Below are 22,494 nucleotides of genomic sequence, written 5' to 3'. Positions count from 1 at the left end.
GGCTCTATCACCTGTGTTCAGTTATTCGTCTGGGTATCTCCAGCCCTGAGCACATAGAAAGCACTGACCAACTGGGCAGGCTCTTGCCTGTAATTACAGCACTTTAAGACCAACCTGGGCAACATAGGAAGACTCTCTCTTTCTCTCTGTGGTTTTTTTTTTGTTTTGTTTTGTTTTTTTGAGACAGAGTCTTGCTCTATCGCATAGGCTGGAGTGCAGTGGCATGATCTCGGGTCACTGAGACCTCCGCCTCTTAGGTTCAGGCGATTCTCCTGCATCAGCCTCCTGAGTAGCTGGGATTACAGGTACATGCCAGTACGCCCGGCTAATTTTTGTGTTTTTGGTAGAGATGGGGTTTTGCCATGTTGGCCAGGCTAGTCAGGGAGACTCCATCTCTATCCCCCACCCCCCAAAAAAAATAATAATAATAAAGAAGAGGGAGCACCGATCCATCTGCTAAAAGACAGAGATGGGCTCCCCCGTGGGACCTCCAATCCCACAGCTCCTCTGTCTTCCCCTCCCTCTTTCATTGGGTGGGTTACAGGCTTAACCAGTTATTTTCTTGGTTCTTAACTCTGATCAACTGCTGTAAAACATGGCTCACTTACGCAATTCAAGTTTGTGTGCAGTAGGTTTCTCGGCCTATCAATAGGGTATGGGTGTGACTACTAGAAAATTATCAGCCCAGAAATAATTTTTTCTCAGATGCTGACTGTGGCTGACTGAGATTGTAATGGTGGAAGAAAGCAGGGAACAGCAGAGGCAGATGGAGTGTGGGGAAAACAAATCCAAAAAGAGACAGCTCAACATTTTAGGGATCAAAAGAGGTTGATGAGGAAAGCATTTCAGTTGAAAGGTTGCTGCATGCAAGTTTAACCTGCCCAGGGAACAGGCTTTGTTACAACATCAGCAGCAGGCAGCAGTATTATATAGCCTAGAAATGTGTGTGGGAAGTCAACAGTGGCCAGAGTGGCCACTTATTGCCATTTACAGCCTTCTCAGCCTCTCCTACTTGAGAACTGTCTTTTAACATCTTTGATCTCTCCAGGAGCTCACAGGAAACTGATAGTTTGCTCCCAAATACACACCCAAGACTAGCTTTGGCTACTATACCTACATTCAGCTAATTTTCCCCAGGAAAAGAAGGTTGGGGGAAAGAGAAAAGGTAGCAGGAAGCTAGTGTTTGTGTGCCTTCTGCATATCAAGGATTGTACCAGGAGCCTTACAAGCATTTTCTCACTTAATTCTATAATGTAGAAGTGGTTATTTTAGAAATGGGAAAACAATGGCTCGAAGAGCTCAAATAACCTGCTCAGGGTCTCAGAGCTTCTTAGTGACAGTGCCAGGATGTAAACCTAGGTCTGTTTGGCTCTCGCTGTTACACCATACTGACTGACAGTTTGAAAGAATAACACTAAGTGTTCTGGGTAAGGAGATCAGGAAGGGAGAAAGGAAGAAAAAGAAGTGAGAATAAAATCCTCTGTCCAGAGATGCCTGAAATGCCCATGTCACGGCACTGGGCAGCTCCTATCAATGGGAGATTCTTTTATTCCTTGCTTTATCTCATGGCTTCACCTGGGCACTTTAGCCAAACGAAAAGCAGCCCTCACACAATGCTTACCCAGGAGAGTTATCTGGCAGTACTGAAATAAGAATTGCTAACTTTTTACCCCTCCCTCCAAAACAGACCATTCCAGTAGAATGAGCCCATCTTCCCCCAGAAGACAGAGGATCAAGGGAGAGGGAGAAAAAGAGAAGAGGGCTACACCTCTGAATGGACCAGAGGAAGATGGCAACTTACACTGTGACATGCACACACAGGGCTTCAAAAATAATGAATCAAGGTCTAGCCTGACTGCTACTCAAAATTAGAATAGTGCTTCCCCAGCATCTCAACCCTGGAACCCATTTCAACAGCACACAGGGGAAATAAACAGATTCACTATCTTTGAAAATCTAAAGGTAGTGAGTGAAGAGAAACTAGGCTTTTTCCTCCTTTCTCTCTAAAGCCCCAGAGGGCACAACTAGGGTGACAGGCAGAAGTTACCCTGAGGAAGATTTCAGGTCTACAGAAGGACTTTTTAAAACAATTAGAACTGCCTGGTAATGGAGTGAGCTTCCCAGGAGGTGGGCAACTTCCTGTCTCTGGATGACCATCTGTATGGCATGTCATGGCATGGAATCCAACATGAGACATGGTTGGACAAGATGGTCTCTAGGGGCCCTTTCTGTTCTGAGAAGCAAAGACCTGATGACAAGTTTATTCAACACAGATTTCCTGAGAACCTACCCCAGGTAGCGCATTGTGCAAGCTGCTGAGAACACCACTAAAAAAAAAAAAAAATAGTTCCCACTACTGGGAGTCTTACCATGAAGGTGGCAAAAAAAAACTGAACACATATCGCATATAATAGCGAGGCAACAAATAGGAAAATCCAAGGTACTCAGGAGGTAGAAGAAAAGGCTGGGTGGCTTAGAGGTGGAGGTTAAGCTGGCCTTGAAGAATGGGTTGAAGGGAGATTTGCAGTCTAAATGAGCGTGGAGTGGGGGATAAACAAGGCATGTTTTGACAGGGAGGATATAAGGATAGAAAGTCTGAATAGTTAAAGTTGAAAGGGGCTGTGAGATGCCTTGAATACCAGAAGGAAATTTAAACTCTGAACTGTGAACAGTGGGGAGGCAGTGGATGTTTTCTGGACAGGAAAGCACACGATTAAATCAATGTTTTAGACTGCTTTAGTAGCCCATTTTTGTTGGGAAAAAAAAAACAGAAACATATAAATGTACATAGACACCTAATCAGATTGGAATTGGGGGATTTTCACTTTTCCTTTTTTTTTTTCATTACATGTATTCATGTAGAAACATTTGATCACCTAGAATTTACCAGTTACGGTAAAAGGTTCTGAAGGAAAAAGAACAAGACAGATATCACCTCGAGCTTACTGTCTAATGGAGACAGAGAGACAAACAATTACAAAATGCAATTATGCTGATTTTTTTATTTTAAAAATTATATTATTTTCTAGATTAATCTGAACCATTTGTCACGACTTATCATTTGCTTTCCACCCTATAATGAAGATTTGGAACCAGGCTGCACTGAAATCATAGAGAATTTCTCATAGAACTGATACCTTCACAAAATTATTTATTTAGTCTTTCTTTCTTTTTTTTTTTTTTGAGACAGAGTCTCGCTCTGTCACCCGGGCTGGAGTGCAGTGGTGTAATCTGGGCTCACTACAACCTCCGCCTCCCTGGTTTAAGTGATTCTCGTGCCTCAGCCTCCTGAGTAGCTGGGATTACAGGCACACGCCACCATGCCCAGCTAATTTTTGTATTTTTTTTTAGTAGAGACGGGGTTTCACCATGCTGGCCAGGCTGGTCTCAAACTCCTGACTTCAGGTGATCTGCCCGTCTCAGCCCCCCAAAGTGCTGGGATTACAGGTGTGAGCCACTGTGCCTGGCCTAGTCTTTCAATTACAAGTAAGAGAGTAGTATGATTTTTCATTTAATCAAAAACATTTTTAATGCCCCTCGGTAATGACTTGTAATGCTGACAGATTTTGTAAATGGTATTGAAAATTTGAGAGGGAAAGCCTGCACTGGGGGTAGGTGGCTGTGCAGTAGCCCAAGCTGAGAATGTAGGACTGGGGGAGATGGAGAGTAGCAGAACCAGGGAGAAATCAGTGCCATAAATGGAGAATCAACTGGATCTGGATTGAGGGGATGAAAGAGAAAGAGAAGGATTAATCTCAATTCTTAGAGTGAGAAAGGTATGTTCTGATGCAAACAGAGGCTGAACAGGGGATCAAGCAGGAAGCCTTTAAGCACTAATGAAAACAGACCACTGCCTAGGGAGGTGGGGTGACAACACCAATCTCACAGCCCTGGAAGAAGCCAGGTTATGGCACCTGGCAGCAGGAGAAGCCAAAGGCTTACTGCCAATCTTCCAATGAGAAGAAAGAGGTAGATTTAACAAAGCTCTCCTGATCCAAGAAGGCTACCTTGGGCCTTTTCTTTTTACTGGGATTAAAACAAAAAAACAAAAAAAACAACAACAAAAAAACAGACCATGCCTCTAAGATCTTAGGAGCCAGCCCTGCATTCCTTAGAGCTGCACCTCCCCAGAGACAGAAGCGCCTGACTTTAAAAGCAATTAAGTATCTAGGCTATTTTAGGATTACTCCTTGACCACCTGGAATATCTTATTAAAGCACAGCTCAGATGTCCAAAGCAATTTTAGTTCCCATACCTCATTCCTCCCCAAGGCAAGGGTTAACCCTTCCTTGGGGTTTAAAGCCCAGGGGCTGAGCTAACAAGTCTTCGCTTGGGTTCCTGATATTTTGGAACCTCTCAGAAACTGCCCTGTCCTTAAATTGCCATTGTGCATACTGACAACTTCTATAGAGATTCTTGAGAGTTCTCTGAAGACACAGAACAGGGTGCGGTGGCTCACACCTGTAATCCCAGCACTTTAGGAGGCTGAGGCGCAAGGACTGCGTAAGCCCAGGAGTTTGAGACCAGCCTAGGAAACATATGGAGACTCCATCTCTACAAAATTAAAACAATAAAAAAATTAGCTAGGCATGGTGGCACATGCCTATAGTCCCAGCTACTTGGGAGGATGAGGTGGGAGGAGCGCTTGAGCCTGGGAGGCTGAGGTTGCAGTGAGATACAATTGTACCACTACACTCCAGCCTGGGCAACAGGGCAAGATCCTATTTCAAGAAAATAAGAAATAATAATTAATTAAAAAAAAAGACACAGAACAGTAATGTGTCTATTCTCTATAAATCAAATAGATTATGAATCCCAAGGTCAAGGATTTAAGCAAATTCCTAGGACCTGAACCTCAAAGTAATCATTAGAAAATCACTAGACTTCAGGCCGGGCATGGTGGCTCATGCCTGTAATTCCAGCACTTTGGGAGGCTGAGGCAGGCAGATCACTTGAGCTCAGGAGTTTGAGACCAGCCTGGCAACATGGTGAAACCCCATCTCTACAAAAAAATTAAAAAATTAGCTGGGCGTGGTGGCGTGTGCCTGTAGTCCAAGCTACCTGGGAGGCTGAGATAGGAGGATTGCTTGAGCCTGAAAGATGGAGGCTGCAATGAGCCATGATTGAACCACTGCACTCCAGCCCACATGACAGAGTGAGACCCTGTCTCAAAAAGAAAAAGAAAAAGAAAATCGTTAGACTTCAAAGGGGCTGATCCCAAGCTCATGGATGCCAACTTACTGCTCTAAAATACCAAATGTAACTAAAGCATTTGGCCTGACTGTGGCTGTTGTTGTTTTTAATAAGCAACAAATAAACTACCTTATCATTGGCCAGATCCATGGCTCTGCAGGCATTACGTGTACCACATTTGTGACTACTCTACTGCTGGCCTGATTAATGATGTAATGTTAAAAATCCAATTCTCAGATCTTGGGGTGAAGAAAAGAAAAAATACTCTTTGCCCTCATACCAGTTTTAACTGATTTCAGGAGGTAATGAGACATGCACAGGGCATAATGGGCAGGATTACAGGAGAATCCTAAGAGGGGAGGGGAGCCCCAGGAAGTAAAACAGATACTGTTATAAGCAACACTGTTGGACTACAAAACCCTCTTGATAAGATCAGGATTAGTGCTCTTAACTAAATCGCTCAGGCCTTGGAAACACTAGAGTTATAATTATCAGATGCACACCTTCCGCTGTCAGGTAACTTTAGCAGGAACCAGAAAGAACCTTCCCACCTCTTACTAGCAGTAGAGATCAATTCAAACTCAGTGGCTTGGAAAAGAGCTAAAGGACACTTCTCTGATTAAGCTGTAGAAAGGGGGCAGAGTAGGGGAGGAAGAGAGGGCAGAGGTCCCACCTTTCCACTAGGCACAGAATCACTCCAAGCAATGATCAAGAAGACTTCCCAGAAATAGGTGTTCCTACAAAAGGAGGCAGAAAAACTAAAATGCATTGTTGGTGATGAGGACACCCTGATGCCATGGCATGAACTGGCCCAGCCAGGTCCAAGGCTGAGAGCCACAGAGGTAAGTAAGTCCTAGCTTCTTTTCTCTGCAGAATCTAACTTGGCAGCACTATGGCTTACTCCAACCCTTGAGCTACCACCTGAACTTCCACAATGGTTGCTGACATCCATTAACACCACAGAGGCTCCACTCAGAGTTGCACAAAGTCAGAGCTGGAGAGCCCAGCACAAGAACACTTCATTGGACCCACAGGTGACAGAAAGGAAACAGACCTAAGAGGTTGGGAAACTTGCCCAAAAGTTTCATAAAACTTTTTTTTTCCCCCAAACAACACATTTTAAATGTATAGGAACAACATTTTAAAAAATTGCTATCATAAGTTACTTTATAAAGTTAAAAAATCCCTCCTTTATTTTCAAATTTGGGATTCCACAAGTTTGGGTGTCCTCAGGGAGAACACAGTCACAGTTTGTGTTTAAAAGTCAGCTCCATTCACAGATTTCTCAGAGGTTCTCCTAAGGCTTCCTCCAGGTCCACACCCCCATCCCGGGGTGCTACTATGGTATACACATTCCTTCTCTGATGACAACTGTCCCTATGCCACCTGCCACCTCTACCAGGCTGAGGCTCTGTCACACAGGGATAGTGATTGACTCCTCCGTGAGGCTGGTGCATCAATCACAGGGCCTGACAGATGGTTGAGGCTCAAATGAATGTCGATACCTGAAGAACAAGCCAACAGGATAGGAGACTCAGCACAAGCTAAGTGAAGAATTTGGGGGGAAAATCAGAACACACTTAAAAGGAGGTGGGCTGCTAGTTCTAAACGACAACTCTAGAAAAGGGGTCTAGAAGGCAATATAAGTCATTTCCTAAAGATAGCAGGTAAATTTTAAGGCCCAAGAGCTAAACATAAGAATTTCTATTTTTAAAAAAGGGGCCCATGATTCATATGTAAAATTAGCAAAGTTTCAAAAAATAATTTTCAATGACAACAAGGGTTGGTAAAATGGGATCTCCCATATTCCCATACTGGAAATATAAAATAGCATGACCTTTCTGGAAAGTCACTTGCCTTAAAATGCCTATCACAATAAAAACAGCAGCAGCAACAACTAATAATTGAGTACAGATGCCCCTCAACTTATGATGGGGACCAGGTGAGGTGGCTCGTGCCTGTAATCCCAGCACTTTGGGAGGCTATGGTGAGAGGATTGGTTGAGACTGGGAGTTCCGGGCTGCAGTGAGCAGCAATCACACCACTGCACTCCCCCTTGGGAGACAGTGAGACCCTGTCTCAAAAAACAAAAAAATACTTATGATGGCGTTAACAACCCAATATACTCACCAGAAGTTGAAAATAGCAGACCGGGCATGGTGGCTCATGCCTGTAATCCCAGCACTTTGGGAGGCTGAGGTGGGTGGATCACCTGAGGACATGAGTTCCAGACTAGCCTGGCCAACATGGTGGAACCCTGCCTCTACTAAAAATACAAAATTAGCTGGGTGTGGTGGCGGATGCCTGTAATCCCAGCCACTCGGGAGGTGGAGGCAGGAGAACTGCTTGAACCTGGGAGGTGGAGGTTGCAGAGAGCCAAGATCGTGCTATTGCACTCCAGCCTGGGCGAAAGAGCAAGACTTCACCTCAAAAAAAAAAAAAAAAAAAAAAGAAAAGAAAAGAAAAGAAAATACCGTTGTCGGAAACGCATTTAATACACCTAGCCTACTAAACATCATAGCTTAACCTAGCCTGCTTTTTTTTTTTTTAAGACAGAGTCTTGCTCTGTCGCCAGGGCTGGAGTGCAACCTAGCCTACCTTAAACGTGCTCAGAACACATATATTAGCCTACAATTAGGCAAAATCATTTAATACAAAGCCTATTTTATAATAACGTGTTGAGTATCTTGTAATTTACTGAATACTACAACGAAATAGGAAAAACAGAATAGTTGTATGGGTACTTGAAGTAGTCTCTACTGAGTGTGTATGGCTTTTGTACCACCATAAGGTTGAAAAATAGTGAGTTGAACCATCTTAAGTCAGGGACTATCTGTGCTAACTACCTGCCAGGCACTATTCCAGCATTTTATACATATTGACATTTAATCCTCAGCACAGTGCTCTGAAGTGGGTACTATTACTATCCCTACTCTTCAGATGAGAAAACCAAGGCACAAGGAAGTCCAGTGACTTGGTTACAAAGTGACCAAATGGTGGAGTTGGGAATCAATTGCAGGCAGGGCAGCTTTAAGTCCCTGCTTATAACTGCCTCACTTTCTTAGTCTCCTCCTGATCTTGTAATTCTGGTCTATGACTCTATCCTAAGGAAATAACTAGAAATACAGTATAATTTTATTTATAAGAGTAAAAAATTTAAAGCAGTCTAAATGTCTGACATTAAGGGAATGGGCAACACATGAAGGTGCTATCTATGTGATAAAACATTATGCAGCCATCAAAAATAGCAACACTCTTTAAACACACTTGATTCCTGTTCATTCTATTCATCCTTCTTATTCATTCTAGATGTAGTAAAGAGCTATAATTAAAAATACAACCATAAAGTATTAAGAATAGAGAAGAATATTTTTTGTAATCTTAGGGAAAGGCCTTCTCAAGTATGACAGAAACCATAAAGAGAAAAATCAATAAATTTAGCTACATCAAAATTTTAAACCCCTACTTAATTAAAGAACCACACATCAAGTTGAGAAACTACAGGCTGGGCACGGTGGGTCACACCTATAATCCCAGCACTTTGGGAGGCTGAAGCACAAGGACTGCTTGAGTCCAGGAGTTTCATAAACATATGAAAAGACAGCAAAAATAAAATGACTGATAATAACCAACGTTGACAAGGGTTTGGGAAAATATATTACCGGTAGCAAAGTGGAGTAATATCTTTGAGGGTGATTTAACAGTATATATTGAAAAGCTAATATATACATAGACACCTACTCAACATCTATAATAATCTATCCCACCACAGAAACACATATACCAGGGCATAGGGTTACACACACTACACACACATACACAAGTATATTCACAATCACATGGTATTTTTTTAACTATGAATTTTTACTCTGTATTTTTCTATATTGTTTTAATTTTCATGAGCACCTATTCACACCACTTATGTGATTTTAAATAAATAATTATAAAAACACGAAAAACAGATCTTCATGAACACTCATGGAGGACTGCCAGAGCACTGAGTACAAAAGCAAGTGGTAGAACAATATGTAGAACAGACAAAATATACTTGTGAAAAGAAAAAGCTCCAAAAAGGTATAGACCAAACTGTTAACAATTACACCTGAAGAGTCAGACTTTTATTTCATACATTTTCATATTTCTAAAATTATTTGAGTTATTATTACTTCTGTAATATACTTTGAAAACTAAAATATTTTAAAGTAATACTTTAAATTGCTCATGGCCTATTAGGTGATAAAAGTTAAGCACAAAATTGTATATAAATTTTTTTTTTTTTTTTGAGACAGTCTTGCTCTGTTGCCCAGGCTGGAGTGCAGTGGCGCAATCGTGGCTCACTGCAACCTCCATCTCCCAGATTCAAGCGATTCTCCTGCCTCAGCTTTCTGAGTAGCTGGGATTACAGGTGTGTGCCACCACTCCGGCTAATTTTTGTGTGTGTTGTTTTTTTTTTTGTTTTTTTTTTTTGTTTTTTTTTTTTTTTCAGTAGAGACAGGGTTTCACCATGTTGCCCAGGCTGGTCTTGAACTCCTAGGCTCAAGCGATCCACCTGCCTTGGCCTTCCAAAGTACTGGAGTTACAGGTGTGAGCCACTGCACCCAGCCTGTATATAAAATTTAAAACTGTATCTATACTAGGCATTTTTCTTCAAAACACAAATACAACAAATATTTATAGTTATATTAAATCTAAGTTATGTGGCTGTAGTGATTATATTTTCTTCTTTACAAATTTTTATATTTTCCATGTTTTCTAAAATGAGCCTGCATTACCTTGACAATCAGAAAAAATAAGTAAAAGTCATTTGTAGAGTAATAAAACCACTAAGAAAAGATTATTTTTCGGCCGGGCGCGGTGGCTCACGCTTGTAATCCCAGCACTTTGGGAGGCCGAGGCGGGCGGATCATGAGGTCAGGAGATCGAGACCACGGTGAAACCCCGTCTCTACTAAAAACACAAAAAATTAGCCGGACGTGGTGGTGGGTGCCTGTAGTCCCAGCTACTCGGAGAGGCTGAGGCAGGAGAATGGCGTGAACCCGGGAGGCAGAGCTTGCAGTGAGCCGAGATCGCGCCACTGCACTCCAGCCTAGGTGACAGAGCCAAACTCCGTCTCAAAAAAAAAAAAAAAAAAAAAAGAAAAGATTATTTTTCTCCTGTTCTATCTGGAAGGGAGCAAGAGGGAGTATGGAGCTAGAAGTTAGACCACCTGGGTTCACTAGCCAGCTTCCCAACTGTGAGACCACAAGCTTCCCACTTGATCTTTTTCCTCATCTGTAAATAAAAGAAACACATAAAGGGGATAATATTCGGACCTGCCTCACACAATGAAATGAAATAAGGTACTTGGCACATAAGAGGTCAAAAGGTCTTAGCTATTAAAAAACAAAAACAAGAAAACAAGAAAACAAAACTGTGAGTGAGGATAGTCTGATGTGAAGGAACTCCACCATCTCCCTCCCTTCTTCCCCAAAGAAAACCTCACATAGAAAAGCTGAATAACATTTAACACTCTACCCCTTGCACACATAGCTGAGCTTGAAACCCAGAAAGAAAGCAGAGTTCACACCAGCAGAAACAAAATGGTAGCAATCAGTGAGCAAGTGGCAAAGCTGAAGGGCTCAAGGGAGAACATGACCCGAATAGGGTTCTTAAGAGCTGAGTGCTGAACTGAGAGCTGGAGACTGAATCAACCCCAAGAGAGGGGAGTCCAGGCTGTAGGCCCCTGCATGCCAGGAACCAGAACTGAAATAACTGCATAAAGCCAGAGGCCATGAGAGACTACATTCACTACCCACCATAAACTGGGCCTAAAAACACTGCCCACCAGCCCAGCAAAGCTGCAAGGAACCGTGCCATCTGGCAGGGGACTCATATTGAGGGGCTCTCACTAGACACAGATGTAGGCTTCAAATTCACAGTACCCAAACCAATGCAACGAGCTAAACTTGTGCAGCCCCAGCAGAGGGAAAAACAAAACTCCCCTTAGGAATGCTTCCACCATCCAAGGCACATGGGACTCCTACAGAAACAAATCCCTACTCAAAATGAATTTACACAGGAAAAAAAACAAAAACAAATCACTTCAGAGGAAATAAACCATCTTAAGGGACAGTAACATGACATAGGAAGAACTTGCACCCCAGGAATTAGAGATAATAATAGACTCTAAAAGCATCTTTAAAATAAGCATGTTTAAAAAGAATGGCAGACTGTTGATACTTGTTGAAAGCTGATTAAAGAACACAGATGGTTCATTACTATTCTTTTTTTTTTGTATGTATGAAATTTCCATAAATGAGTTTTAGCAATTCCAATATAAAGTTTTAAAAAGTCAAAGATGTTCAAAGAGCTGAAGGAATAGAAACCATAAAGTAAAAACAGGCAGATTTTTAAATGCCAAAAAATTTATAAACAAACACAATAATTAAGACAAACCAGTTTTTAAAGAGCTATAATAAAGTAGAACAGATAGAGCTAAAGAGAGAATTAGAAATTAGAAAATTAAATGTGAAAATAATCCAGAATGCAGGAGAATGATATAAATAGATAAGATTTTAAAAGAAAAGATTCACAGAAGACTGAATGAGAAGGTTCAAATACTTCTATTAGAATACCAGTTAAGAAAAAATAGTAACCAAGAAAAAAAAAAAAAGACACAAACCAGATTGAAGGAGCAGAAAGAGACCCAAGTGGAATAAAAGTAAGTTGAAAGGCTAGGTGCAGTGGCTCACGCCTGTAATCCCAGCACTTTGGGAGGCCAAGGTGGGTGGATCATGAGGTCAGGAGATCGAGACCATCCTGGCTAACATGGTGAAACCCTGTCTCTACTAAAAATACAAAAAATTAGCCAGGCGTGGTGGCAGGCGCCTGTAGTCCCAGCTACTTGGGAGGCTGAGGCAGGAGAATGGCGTGAACCCGGGAGGCAGTGCTTGCAGTGAGCCGAGACCATGCCACTGCACTCCAGCCTAGGCGACAGAGTGAGACTCCATCTCAAAAAAAAAAAAAAAAAAAAAGAAAAAAGTAAGTCGAAACCTAGAATACTGTAATTAAAGTGCAAAATAGCAGAGTCAAAAAGAAAAAAATCTTAAAAGCTACAAGAGAGAAAAAGATCCTCCCTACTCCTGTGGACACAACCATATTGAAATTAGGCCAATAATAACCTTGCAATGGCCTCCAAGTATCCAAGCGAAAGGAAGAGTTGTATGTCTCTCACTTTAAATCAAAAGCTAGAAAAAGATTAACAGGGCCAGGTGCGGTGGCTCACGCCTGTAATCCCAGCACTTTGGGAGGCCGAGGTGGGCGGATCACCTGAGGTCAGGAGTTTGAGACCAGCCTCAACATGGAGAAACCCCGTCTCTACTAAAAATACAAAATTAGCCAGGCATGGTGGTGCATGCCTGTAATCCCAGCTACTCGGGAGGCTGAGGTAGGAGAATTGCTTGAACCTGGGAGGCAGAGGTTGCGGTGAGCCGAGATTGCACCATTGCACTCCAGCCTGGGCAACAAGAGCGAAACTCCGTCTCAAAAAAAAAAAAAAAGATTAACAGACTGACACTAGATTTCTCAACAGCAGAAATAGTTGCTAGGAGACAATGAAATCTTATCATTAAGGGTGCAGAAAAAAATAATGGTCAACATAGAATCTAAAGCTATGAACAACTGTACAAAAGTGAGGGCAAAATAAAAAGATTTTTTAAAAGTTTCAAACACACCACAATTTTTTTTTTTTTTTTTTTTTGAGACAGGGTCTCACTCTCATCCAGGCTGGAGTGCATGGCACCATCATAGCTCACTGCAGCCTCCATCTCTTGGGCTCAAGTGATCCTCCCGCCTCAGCCTCCCAAGTAGCTGGGACTACAGGCATGTACCACCGTATCTGGCTTTTTTTTTTTTTTTTTTTTTTTGTACAGACAGGGTTTCATCATGTTGCTCAGGCTGGTCTTGAGCTCCTGGGCTCAAGCAATCTGCCTGCGTTGGCCTCCCAAAGTGCTGGAATTATAGGTATGAGCCACCATGCCTGGCCCAAGACTTTTATTACATGTAAGTCTCTGCTAAAAAAGTTAGTAAATAAGGAAAAAGGAGGCTGCGCATGCTGGCTCACGTCTGTAATCCTAGCACTTTGGGAGGCTGAAGTGGGCGGATCACGAGGTCAGGAGTTTGAGACCAGCCTGGCCAATATGGTGAAACCCTGTCTCTACTAAAAAATACAAAAATTAGCCGGGCATGGTGGCACATGCCTGTAGTCCCAGCTACTCAGGAGGCTGAGGCAGGAGAATCGCTTGAACCTGGCAGGCGGAGGTTGCAGTGAGCCAAGATTGCACCTCTGCACTCCAGCCTGGGCAACAGAGTGAGACTCTGTCTCAAAAAAAAAAAAAAAAAAAAAAAGAAAAAGAAAAAAGGAAAAGGAAAGTGAGTCCAGAGGGAATGAGTAGGATATAAGTAAAGGTGAGAAAAGAAATGGATAAACTTCATAAGTCTAAATAAATAATAACTGCGAGGGGAAAAAAACTAATTTGGGGAGGGGTTAAAACAAATTAGAACTAAAATACTGGCCACTATAAACTGGAAAATAGGATTGGAGAGGTAGATGTTAAAACTAGAATTTCTAAGGTACCAATGTTTGAAAGCACAGCACACCTCATTTCTAATAGCACGTGCTCACTTCGTGTCTCCGTCACAAACTGGTAATTCTCGTAGTATTTCACACTTAAAAAAAATTATTGGCTGCGCACGGTGGCTCACGCCTGTAATCCCAGCACTTTGGGAGGCTGAGGCGGGTGGATCACGAGGTCAGGATATCGAGACCATCCTGGCTAACAAGGTGAAACCCCATCTCTACCAAAAATACAAAAAATTAGCCGGGCATGGTGGCGAGTGCCTGTAGTCCCAGCTACTCAGAGGCTGCGGCAGGAGAATGGCGTGAACCCGGGAGGCGGAGCTTGCAGTGAGCCGAGATCGCGCCACTGCACTCCAGCCTGTGTGACAGAGCCAGACTCTGTCTCAAAAAAAAAAAAAAAAAAAAAATTATTACATCTGTTATGGTGATCTGTGATGAGTCATCTTTGATGTTACCATTGTAATTGCTTTGGAGAGCCTAGAATCACACCCATATAAGACATCAAACTTCACTGATAAATGTTGTATGTGTTCTGACTGCTCCACCAACCACCCTAGCTGTTCCTCCATCTTTCTCCCTCTTCTTGGGCCTCCCTACTCTCTTGGACATAACCATACTGAAATCAGGCCAATTAGTAACCTTGCAATAACCTCTAAGAATTCAAATGAAAGGAAGAGTTGTATGTCTCTCACTTTAAATCAAAAGCTAGAAATCAAAAGCTAGGTGACAGAGCAAGACTCCATCTCAGACAAAAAAAAAAAAAGAAAACCCAGACAGGCTGAAAGCTAGGCCTCTTGTGCCAAACAGGTAGGTAAGCTGTGAATGCAAAGTAAGAATTCTTAAAGGAAATTAAAAGCAAAACAGCCTTATTACTGACATGGAGAATGTTTTAGTGGCCTAGATAGAAGAACACACCAGTAACAACATTTCCTTATGCCAAAGCCTAACCCAGAGCAAGACCCTAACTCTCTTCAATTTTATGAAGGCTGAGAGAGGAAGTAAGCTGCAGAAGAAAATTTGAAGCTAGCAGAGGTTGATTTGTGAGGATTAAGGAAATAAATCATTTCCCTAACATAAAAGTACAAGGTGAGGCAGCAAGCGCTGACATAGAAACTGCAGCAAGTTATCCAGAAGATGTAGCTAAGATCATTGATGAAGGTTGCAACATTAAAAACAGATTTTCAATGTAGATGAAAACAGCCTTATTTAGAAGAAGATGCCATCTAGGACTTTCATTGCTAGAGAGAGGTCAACGCCAGGCTTCAAAGCTTCAAAGGACAGAGTGACTCTCTTGTTTTATAGCCTCATGCTGCTGGTGACTTTAAATTGAAGCTAGTACTCATTCATCATTCCGAAAATCCTAGGGCCCTTAGGAATTATCCTAAATCTACCTTGGCTGTGCTCTGTAAATAGAACAAAGCCTGGATGACAGCACATCTGTTTACAGCATGGCTTACTGAATATTTTAAACCCACTGTTCAGACCTACTGCTTAGAAAAAAGATTCTTTTCAAAATATTACTACCCATTGACAAGGCACCTGATCACCCAAGAGCTTTGATGATGATGTACAAGGAGATGAATGTTGTTTTCATGCCTGCTAACACAATATCCATTCTGCAGCCCATAGATCAAGGAATAATTTCAACTTTTAAGGTTGAACTTACAAATTATTTAAGAAATACATTTTGTGGCTGGTGTGGTGGCTCACGCCTGTAATCCCAGCACTTTGGGAGGCCAAGGCGGGAGGATCAAGGTCAGGAGATTGAGACCATCCTGGCTAACACAGTGAAACCCCGTCTCTACTAAAAATACAAAAAAAAAATTAGCCAGGTGTGGTGGCGGGCGCCTGTAGTCCCAGCTACTTGGGAGGCTGAGGCAGGAGAATGGCATGAACCTGGGAGGTGGAGCTTGCAGTGAGCTGAGATCGTGCCACTGCACTCCAGCCTGGGCAACAAGGCAAGATTCTGTCTCAAAAAAAAAAAAAAAAACCCCAAATACATTTCGTAAGGCTACAGCTGCCATAGACAGGGATGCCTCTGATGGATCCAGGCAAAGCAAATTGGAAACCTTCTGGAAAGGATTCACTGTTCTAGGTGTCATCAAGAGTATTTCATGATTCATGGGAGGTCAAAATAGCAACTGGGGCCAGACATGGTGGCTCACACCTATAATCCCAGCACTTTGGAAAGCTGAGGCAGGAGGACTGCTTGAACCAGGAGTTTGAGACCAGCTTAGGCAACACAGTGAGACCGTTTCTACAAAAAATTTTTAAAAATTAGCTGGGCATGGTGACACATGCCTGTGGCCCCAGCTACTCAAAAGGCTGACGTGGGAGAATCACATAAGCCCAACAGGTCGAGGCTGCAGTGAGCTGTGATTGCGTCACTGCACTCCACCCTGGGTGACAGAGTGAGACCCTGCTTCAAAAAAGAAAGAAAAAAAGAGTTAATCGATGTAGCAAACTTCACTGTTGTCTTATTCTATGAAACTGCCACAGCCACTCCAATCTTCAGTAACCAGCACCTAGATCAGTCAGAAGCCATCGACATCAAGGCAGGACCTTCTACCAACAAAAAGATTACAACTCGCTAAAGGCTCAGATACTTGTTATTGTTTTTCTTGTAATAAAGTATTACTTTACTTTTAATTGACAAATAATAATTATATATATTAATGAGGTACACAGAGTTGTTTTCATACATATAATGTATAGTGATCAGATCAGGATAATTAGCATCTCCATCACCACAAACATCTATCATTTCTTTGTGCTGGGAACATTCAAGAGCAATAAAACATTTTAGTTAAGGTATGTACATTGTTGGTTTTTTTTAGGTATAATGAAAGCTACTGTTAACTTAATAGACTATAGTATAAACGTAATTTGTATATGGGAAACAAAAAATGTATGACTTATTTTATTGCAATATTGCTTTATTGTGGTGGTCTGGAACTGAACCTGCAATATCTCTGAGATATGCCTGTAGTGTAAAAAGAATATAAATTACAATCTGAAAGTAACCAATAGAAGAATAAGAACAGAAAAGTGTAACTTCTAGACCAGTAAAGGAGATAAAGGCTAAATAAAGAAAACTCAAAAAATGATGAGTTCATGTCCTTTGTAGGGACATGGATGAAACTGGAAACCATCATTCTCAGCAAACTATCACAAGGACAAAAAACCAAACACCGCATGTTCTCACTCATAGGTGGGAATTGAACAATGAGAACACATGGACACAGGAAGGGCAACATCACACACCGGGGACTGTTGTGGGGTGGGGGGAGTGGGAAGGGATAGCATTAGGAAATATATCTAATGTAAATGACGAGTTAATGGGTGCAGCACACCAACATGGCACATGTATACATATGTAACAAACCTGCACGTTGTGCACATGTACCCTAAAACTTAAAAGTATAATAAAAATAAAATAAAAAAAAGAAAACTTGATCAAATCAATACAAGACAGAAAAAGAGAAAACAAGAAAAGAAAAAGTATAGTTAAATTGAAAATCCAAAATAAGAGGGCACGGCCAGGCACCGTGGCTCACACCTGTAATCCTAGCACTTTGGGAGGCTGAGGTGGGTAGATCACTTGAAGTCAGGAGTTCAAGACCAGCCTGGCCAACATGGTGAAATCCCGTCTCTACTAAAAATACAAAAATTAGCCGAGTGTGGTAGTGCATGCTTGTAATCCCAGGTACTTGGGAGGTTGAGGCGGAAGGGTTGCTTGAGCCCGGGAGGCAGAGGTTACAGTGAGCAGAAATCATGCCACTGCACTCCAGCCAGAGGCTCCATCTCAAAAAAAAAACAGGGCTGGGCATTGTGGCTCATGCCTGTAATCTCAGCACTTTGGGAGGCCGAGGTGGGTGCATCACCTGAGGTCGGGAGTTCGAGACCAGCCTGACCAACATGGAGAAACCCCGTTCTCTACTAAAAATACAAAAAATTAGCCGGGTGTTGTGGCAGGCGCCTGTAGTCCCAGCTACTTGGGAGGCTGAGGCAGGAGAATGGCATGAACCCAGGAGGTAGAGCTCGCAATGAGCCAAGATCACGCCACTGCACTCTATCTAGCCTGAGAGACAGAGCTAGACTCTGTCACAAAAAAATAAACAAACAAACAAAAATACAAAATTAGCTGGGTGTGGTGGCACATGCCTGTAATCCCAGCTACTCAGGAGGCTGAGGCAGGAGAATCTCTTGAACCCAGGAGGCGGAGGTTGCAGTGAGCCGAGATCGCACCATTGCACTCCAGCCTGGGCAACAAGAGCGAAACTCCGTCTCAAAAAATAATAATAAATAAATAAATAAATAAATAAATAAATAAAAATTAAAAAAAAAAAAGAGGGCAGAAATAGATCCAAATGTATCACTAATCCTTATAATGAAATGGATTAACATACATTCTCTCCAAGCACACACGGAACATTTACAGAAACTAATCACACATAAGGCCAACACAAAGAATATCTTAAATTTCAGAGAATTGATACCATGCTCGTTTCCCAACTACAATGTAATTAAGCTATAAAAGAATACTAGAAAAGAGATAAAACCCACATATTTGGAAACCAAAAAATACTTTTAACAACCCATGAGTTGAAGAAGGAATTAAAACTGAAATTATAAAATGTTTAGTACTAACCAACAATGAAAGCACTACACATCAGAACTTGTGGGGTACAGCAAAAGTGAGATCCAGGGAAAACTCTATAGCCTCAAATGCATTTATTAAGTAACAAGAATTTCGAAAAATGTGTTCAATGTACAACTAAAATGGCTTAAAAACAGAACACACACAAACGAGTACACGTAAAACTGAGGAAGAAATCTAAGTAGGATCAGTGGATGACATCAACATCAATATCCAGGTGTGACAGCATACTATACCTGTGTATGCTGTTATCATAGGGATACTGGACAAAGTGTACATGACATTGCTTTCTTTCAACTCCATGTGAATCTGTAATTAGCTAAATAAAAATTTCAGTTAAAGGAACATGGCCAAAATCCAAAACACTAACAATACCAAACGCTGGTGAGGATGTGGAGCAACAGAAGCTCATTCACTGCTGACGGGAATGCAAAATGGTACAGCCACTTTGAGACACAGTTGGGCAGTTTCTTAGAAAGCTAAAAATACTCTTACCACACAATCCAGCAATCACGCTTCTTGGTATTTACCCAGATGAACTGAAACTTATATCTACATAAAAACCTGTATACAGATGTGTATGATAGCTTTATTCATAATTGCTGAAACTTTGAAGCAACCAAGACGTCCTTCAGTAGGTGAATGGATAAACTGTGGTATGTCCAAAAAATGAAATATTATTCAGCACAAAAAGAAATAAGCTATCAACCCATAAAAAGATATAGAGGAAGCTTAAATGCACATTATTAAGTGGAGAAAGCCAATCTAAAAAGGCTACATTAATGATCCCACCATATAACATTCTGGAAGAGACAAAACCATAGACAGGAAAAGAATCAGGGGCTGCCAGGGGTTAAGGGGGAGGGAAAGATGAATAGGTGAAGCACAGAGAATTTCTAGGACAGTGAAACTACTCTGTGTGATACTACAATGGCAGATACATGTCATTACACATTTGTCAAAATCCATAGAATAGGCTGGGCGCGGTGGCTCACGCCTGTAATCCCAGCACTTTGGGAAGCCAAGCTGTGTGGATTACGTAAGGTCGGGAGTTCAAGACCAGCCTGACCAACATGGTGAAACCCTGTCTACTAAAAATACAAAATTAGCTGGGTGTGGTGGCGAATGCCTGTAATCCCAGCTACTTGGGAGGCTGAGGCAGGAGAACCACTTGAACCTGGGAGGCGTAGGTTGCAGTGAGCCGAGATTGCGCCATCGTGCTCTAGCCTGGGCAACAAGAGCGAAACTCTGCCTCAAAAAAAAAAAAAAAAAAATTCCATAGAATACACAGTATCAAGAACACTAAAGTAAACTATGGACTCTGGGTGATAATGATGTGTCAATGTAGGTTCATCAGTTATAACAAACATACTACTCTGGTGCAGGATTTTGACAGGAGGTTGTGCAGGTGTGGGAGGAGGAGGCATATGGGAAATCTCTGCACATTCTGCTCAATTTTGCTGTGAACCTAAAACTGATCTAAAAAAATAAAATCTATTTTAAACAAACAAAATGGAAGGCCGGGCACAGTGGCTCATGCCTGTAATGCCAGCACTTTGGGAGACCAAGGAGGGTGAATTGCTTGAGCCTAGGAGCTCAAGACCAGCTTGGGCAACATGGTGAAACCCCACCTCTACAAAAAATAACAAAAGTTAGCTGGGTGTGGTGGTGCATGCCTGTAGTCCCAAGGAGGGACTGTAATCCCTAGGAGGCCAAGGTGGGAGAATCAACCTGAGCCCAGGAGGTTGAGGCTGAGGTGAGCCATGATCATGCCACTGCACTCCAGCCTGGGCAACAGAGTGAGATCCTGTCTCAAAACAAAACAACACAAAAGAAATGGCGCCTTTTGCATTTAAAAAGGAACAGAATAAACCATAGAAAGTGGAAGAAACCAGTATTTGAGTGCCTACCATGTGCCATCACTGTTGGGTGCTAGGGTATAATGATAACCAAAACAAACATGGTCCCTGTCCTCTTGGAGCTTACCATCTAGAGTAGAAATCAGATACCAAAGAAATAAACGAAAGAACTGCACAAATATAAAAGTATAATGTTCAATGACAGGGACATAACAGGAGGACCTGATCAACACTAAGAGTGAAGACAGCACCTTTAAGGAAGTGATGGGTAAAGGAGCGACCCGAAGGCTGAGTAAGTTTGCCTAGACAAGACTGTTCTAGACAGAAGGACCAGCATATGCAAAGGTCAGGGTAACTGGAGCACAGTGATAGACCAGGAGATTGTCAAAGATAAGGCTGGATAAGTAGGCAAGGGTCAGATCATGCAGATTTTGGATTTTATAATTAGAGCAACTGACATCATACTTGGAGGGCATTAACGCAGTGACATAATCTGATTTGTTTTTTAGAAGATGGCTGTAGCTGCCGTGTAGAGCATGGATTAGAATGGGGGAGGGGGTGGGCACAGAAACCTGTTGAAAGCTATAATGGTAGGTAGGTAGTCTGGACCAGGTAGGTGATGATGCAGAAGGCAGGAGTGGCAATACTCCAGATACTTAGATGAGAGAGCTGCTAAGACTTGGTGATGGACTAGACATAGGAAGTAACAGAGCAGGAGGAATGAAAGACAGTCAACTCTAAGGTTTTGATATGAATAAGTGGACAGAAATGCCACTTACTGAGAAGGACAGTAAAGGAGGAAATAATTGTAGGGGAGTAGGTTGGAAATCAAGAGTTCAGTCTCACAGGTATTAAACTTGAGATGCCAGTAAAACGTCTCAACAGAAATGCCATGCAGGGAGTTGGGGATACCTTAGACTAGAAATGTGGGCTCAAACAATAAACACTGGAGTCCCACTGGCTTATAGATAGTATTTAAAGTCATGAGAGTGAAACTGCTCAGGGAGAACATACAGAGAAGTAAGCTTAGGAGTAAACCCTGGGGAACGTGGCATTTCAAAGGCTGGACAGAAGAGAAACAGTTGAAGAGATAAAGGAAAATAAACAGGTCGGGTGCAGTGGCTCATGCATGTAATCCCCACACTCTGGGAGGCCAAAGTGGGAGGACTGCTTGCGTCCAGGAGTTCAAGACCAGCCTGGGCAACATGGTGAGACCCCATCTCACAAAAATAAAATTAGTCGGAAATAGTGATGCATGCCTGTAGTCCCAGTTACTCAGCAGGCTGAGGAAGGAGAATCACCTGAGCTCAAGAGGTCAAGGCTGCAGTGAGCTGTGTTTGTGCCACTGCACTCTAACCTGTGCAACAGAGTGAGACCCTGTCTAAAAAAGGAAGGAAGGAAGGCCAGCTGGGCGTGGTGGCACACACCTGCAATCCCAGCACTTTGGGAGGTCGAGGCGGGTGGATCACGAGGTCAGGAGATTGAGACCATCCTGGCTAACATAGTGAAACCTCATCTCTACTAAAAATACAAAAAGTTAGCCGGGCGTGGTGGCATGTGCCTGTCGTCCCAGATTGCAGTGAGCCAAGATCACGCCACTGCACTCTAGCCTGGGCGGCAGAGCGAGACTCCGTCTCAAAAAAAAAAAAAAAGAAAGAAAGAAAAAAGAAAAGGAAAAGAAAGAAAATAAGCATAAGCACAATGAAGGATTATAGAAAGCAAAAGAAGAGAATATTCAAGGAGGAAGTGCTCTGTATTCAACAGTGCTGAGAAATCAGTGAGGTCAGGGAAGGCTGGGCTTAGCAACATGGAACTTCAGGGACACGGAAGAAACAGAGATCAGACTGGAGTATGCTGAGGAGTGAGTAGGAGGTGACGAATGGAAATAAAGAGTAAAACCAATTCCTTTGAGAAGCTTTGTTGCGAGGAAGTGGGGGATAGTTAGGAATAGAAAAAAAGCTGGCAATAATGTGCAATCAAGAGGAAATTTTTTAAAAGTGGTCTTTCATTTCCTTGTTAACAACTGACTCAGGTAAAATTTAAGATTAAAGGTTTTTGTTGTTTGCTTGTTTTTAAGTCTGAGAGAAAGATATGTAAACGTGGAAAAGGCCTGGAAGAGAATGAGCCCAAAGAGTCAGGAAATGGAGGGTTCACTGATGGAGCAA

The 22,494-nt window shown here is 42.2% G+C and overlaps 1 protein-coding gene across 2 annotated transcripts in view; it reads right to left on the bottom strand.

Moving 5' to 3' along the window:
- Window positions 1–22,494, bottom strand: part of ARID3B (AT-rich interaction domain 3B) — a 61,321-nt gene that overhangs the window by 28,814 nt on the left and 10,013 nt on the right. The window lies entirely within an intron of this gene.

This window comes from Nomascus leucogenys, chromosome 6 (assembly GCF_006542625.1).
Source record: "Nomascus leucogenys isolate Asia chromosome 6, Asia_NLE_v1, whole genome shotgun sequence".
NCBI classification, from domain to species: Eukaryota; Metazoa; Chordata; class Mammalia; order Primates; family Hylobatidae; genus Nomascus; species Nomascus leucogenys.
Note: the sequence above shows the minus strand (reverse complement) of the source record. Positions and strands in the feature narration are given on the sequence as shown.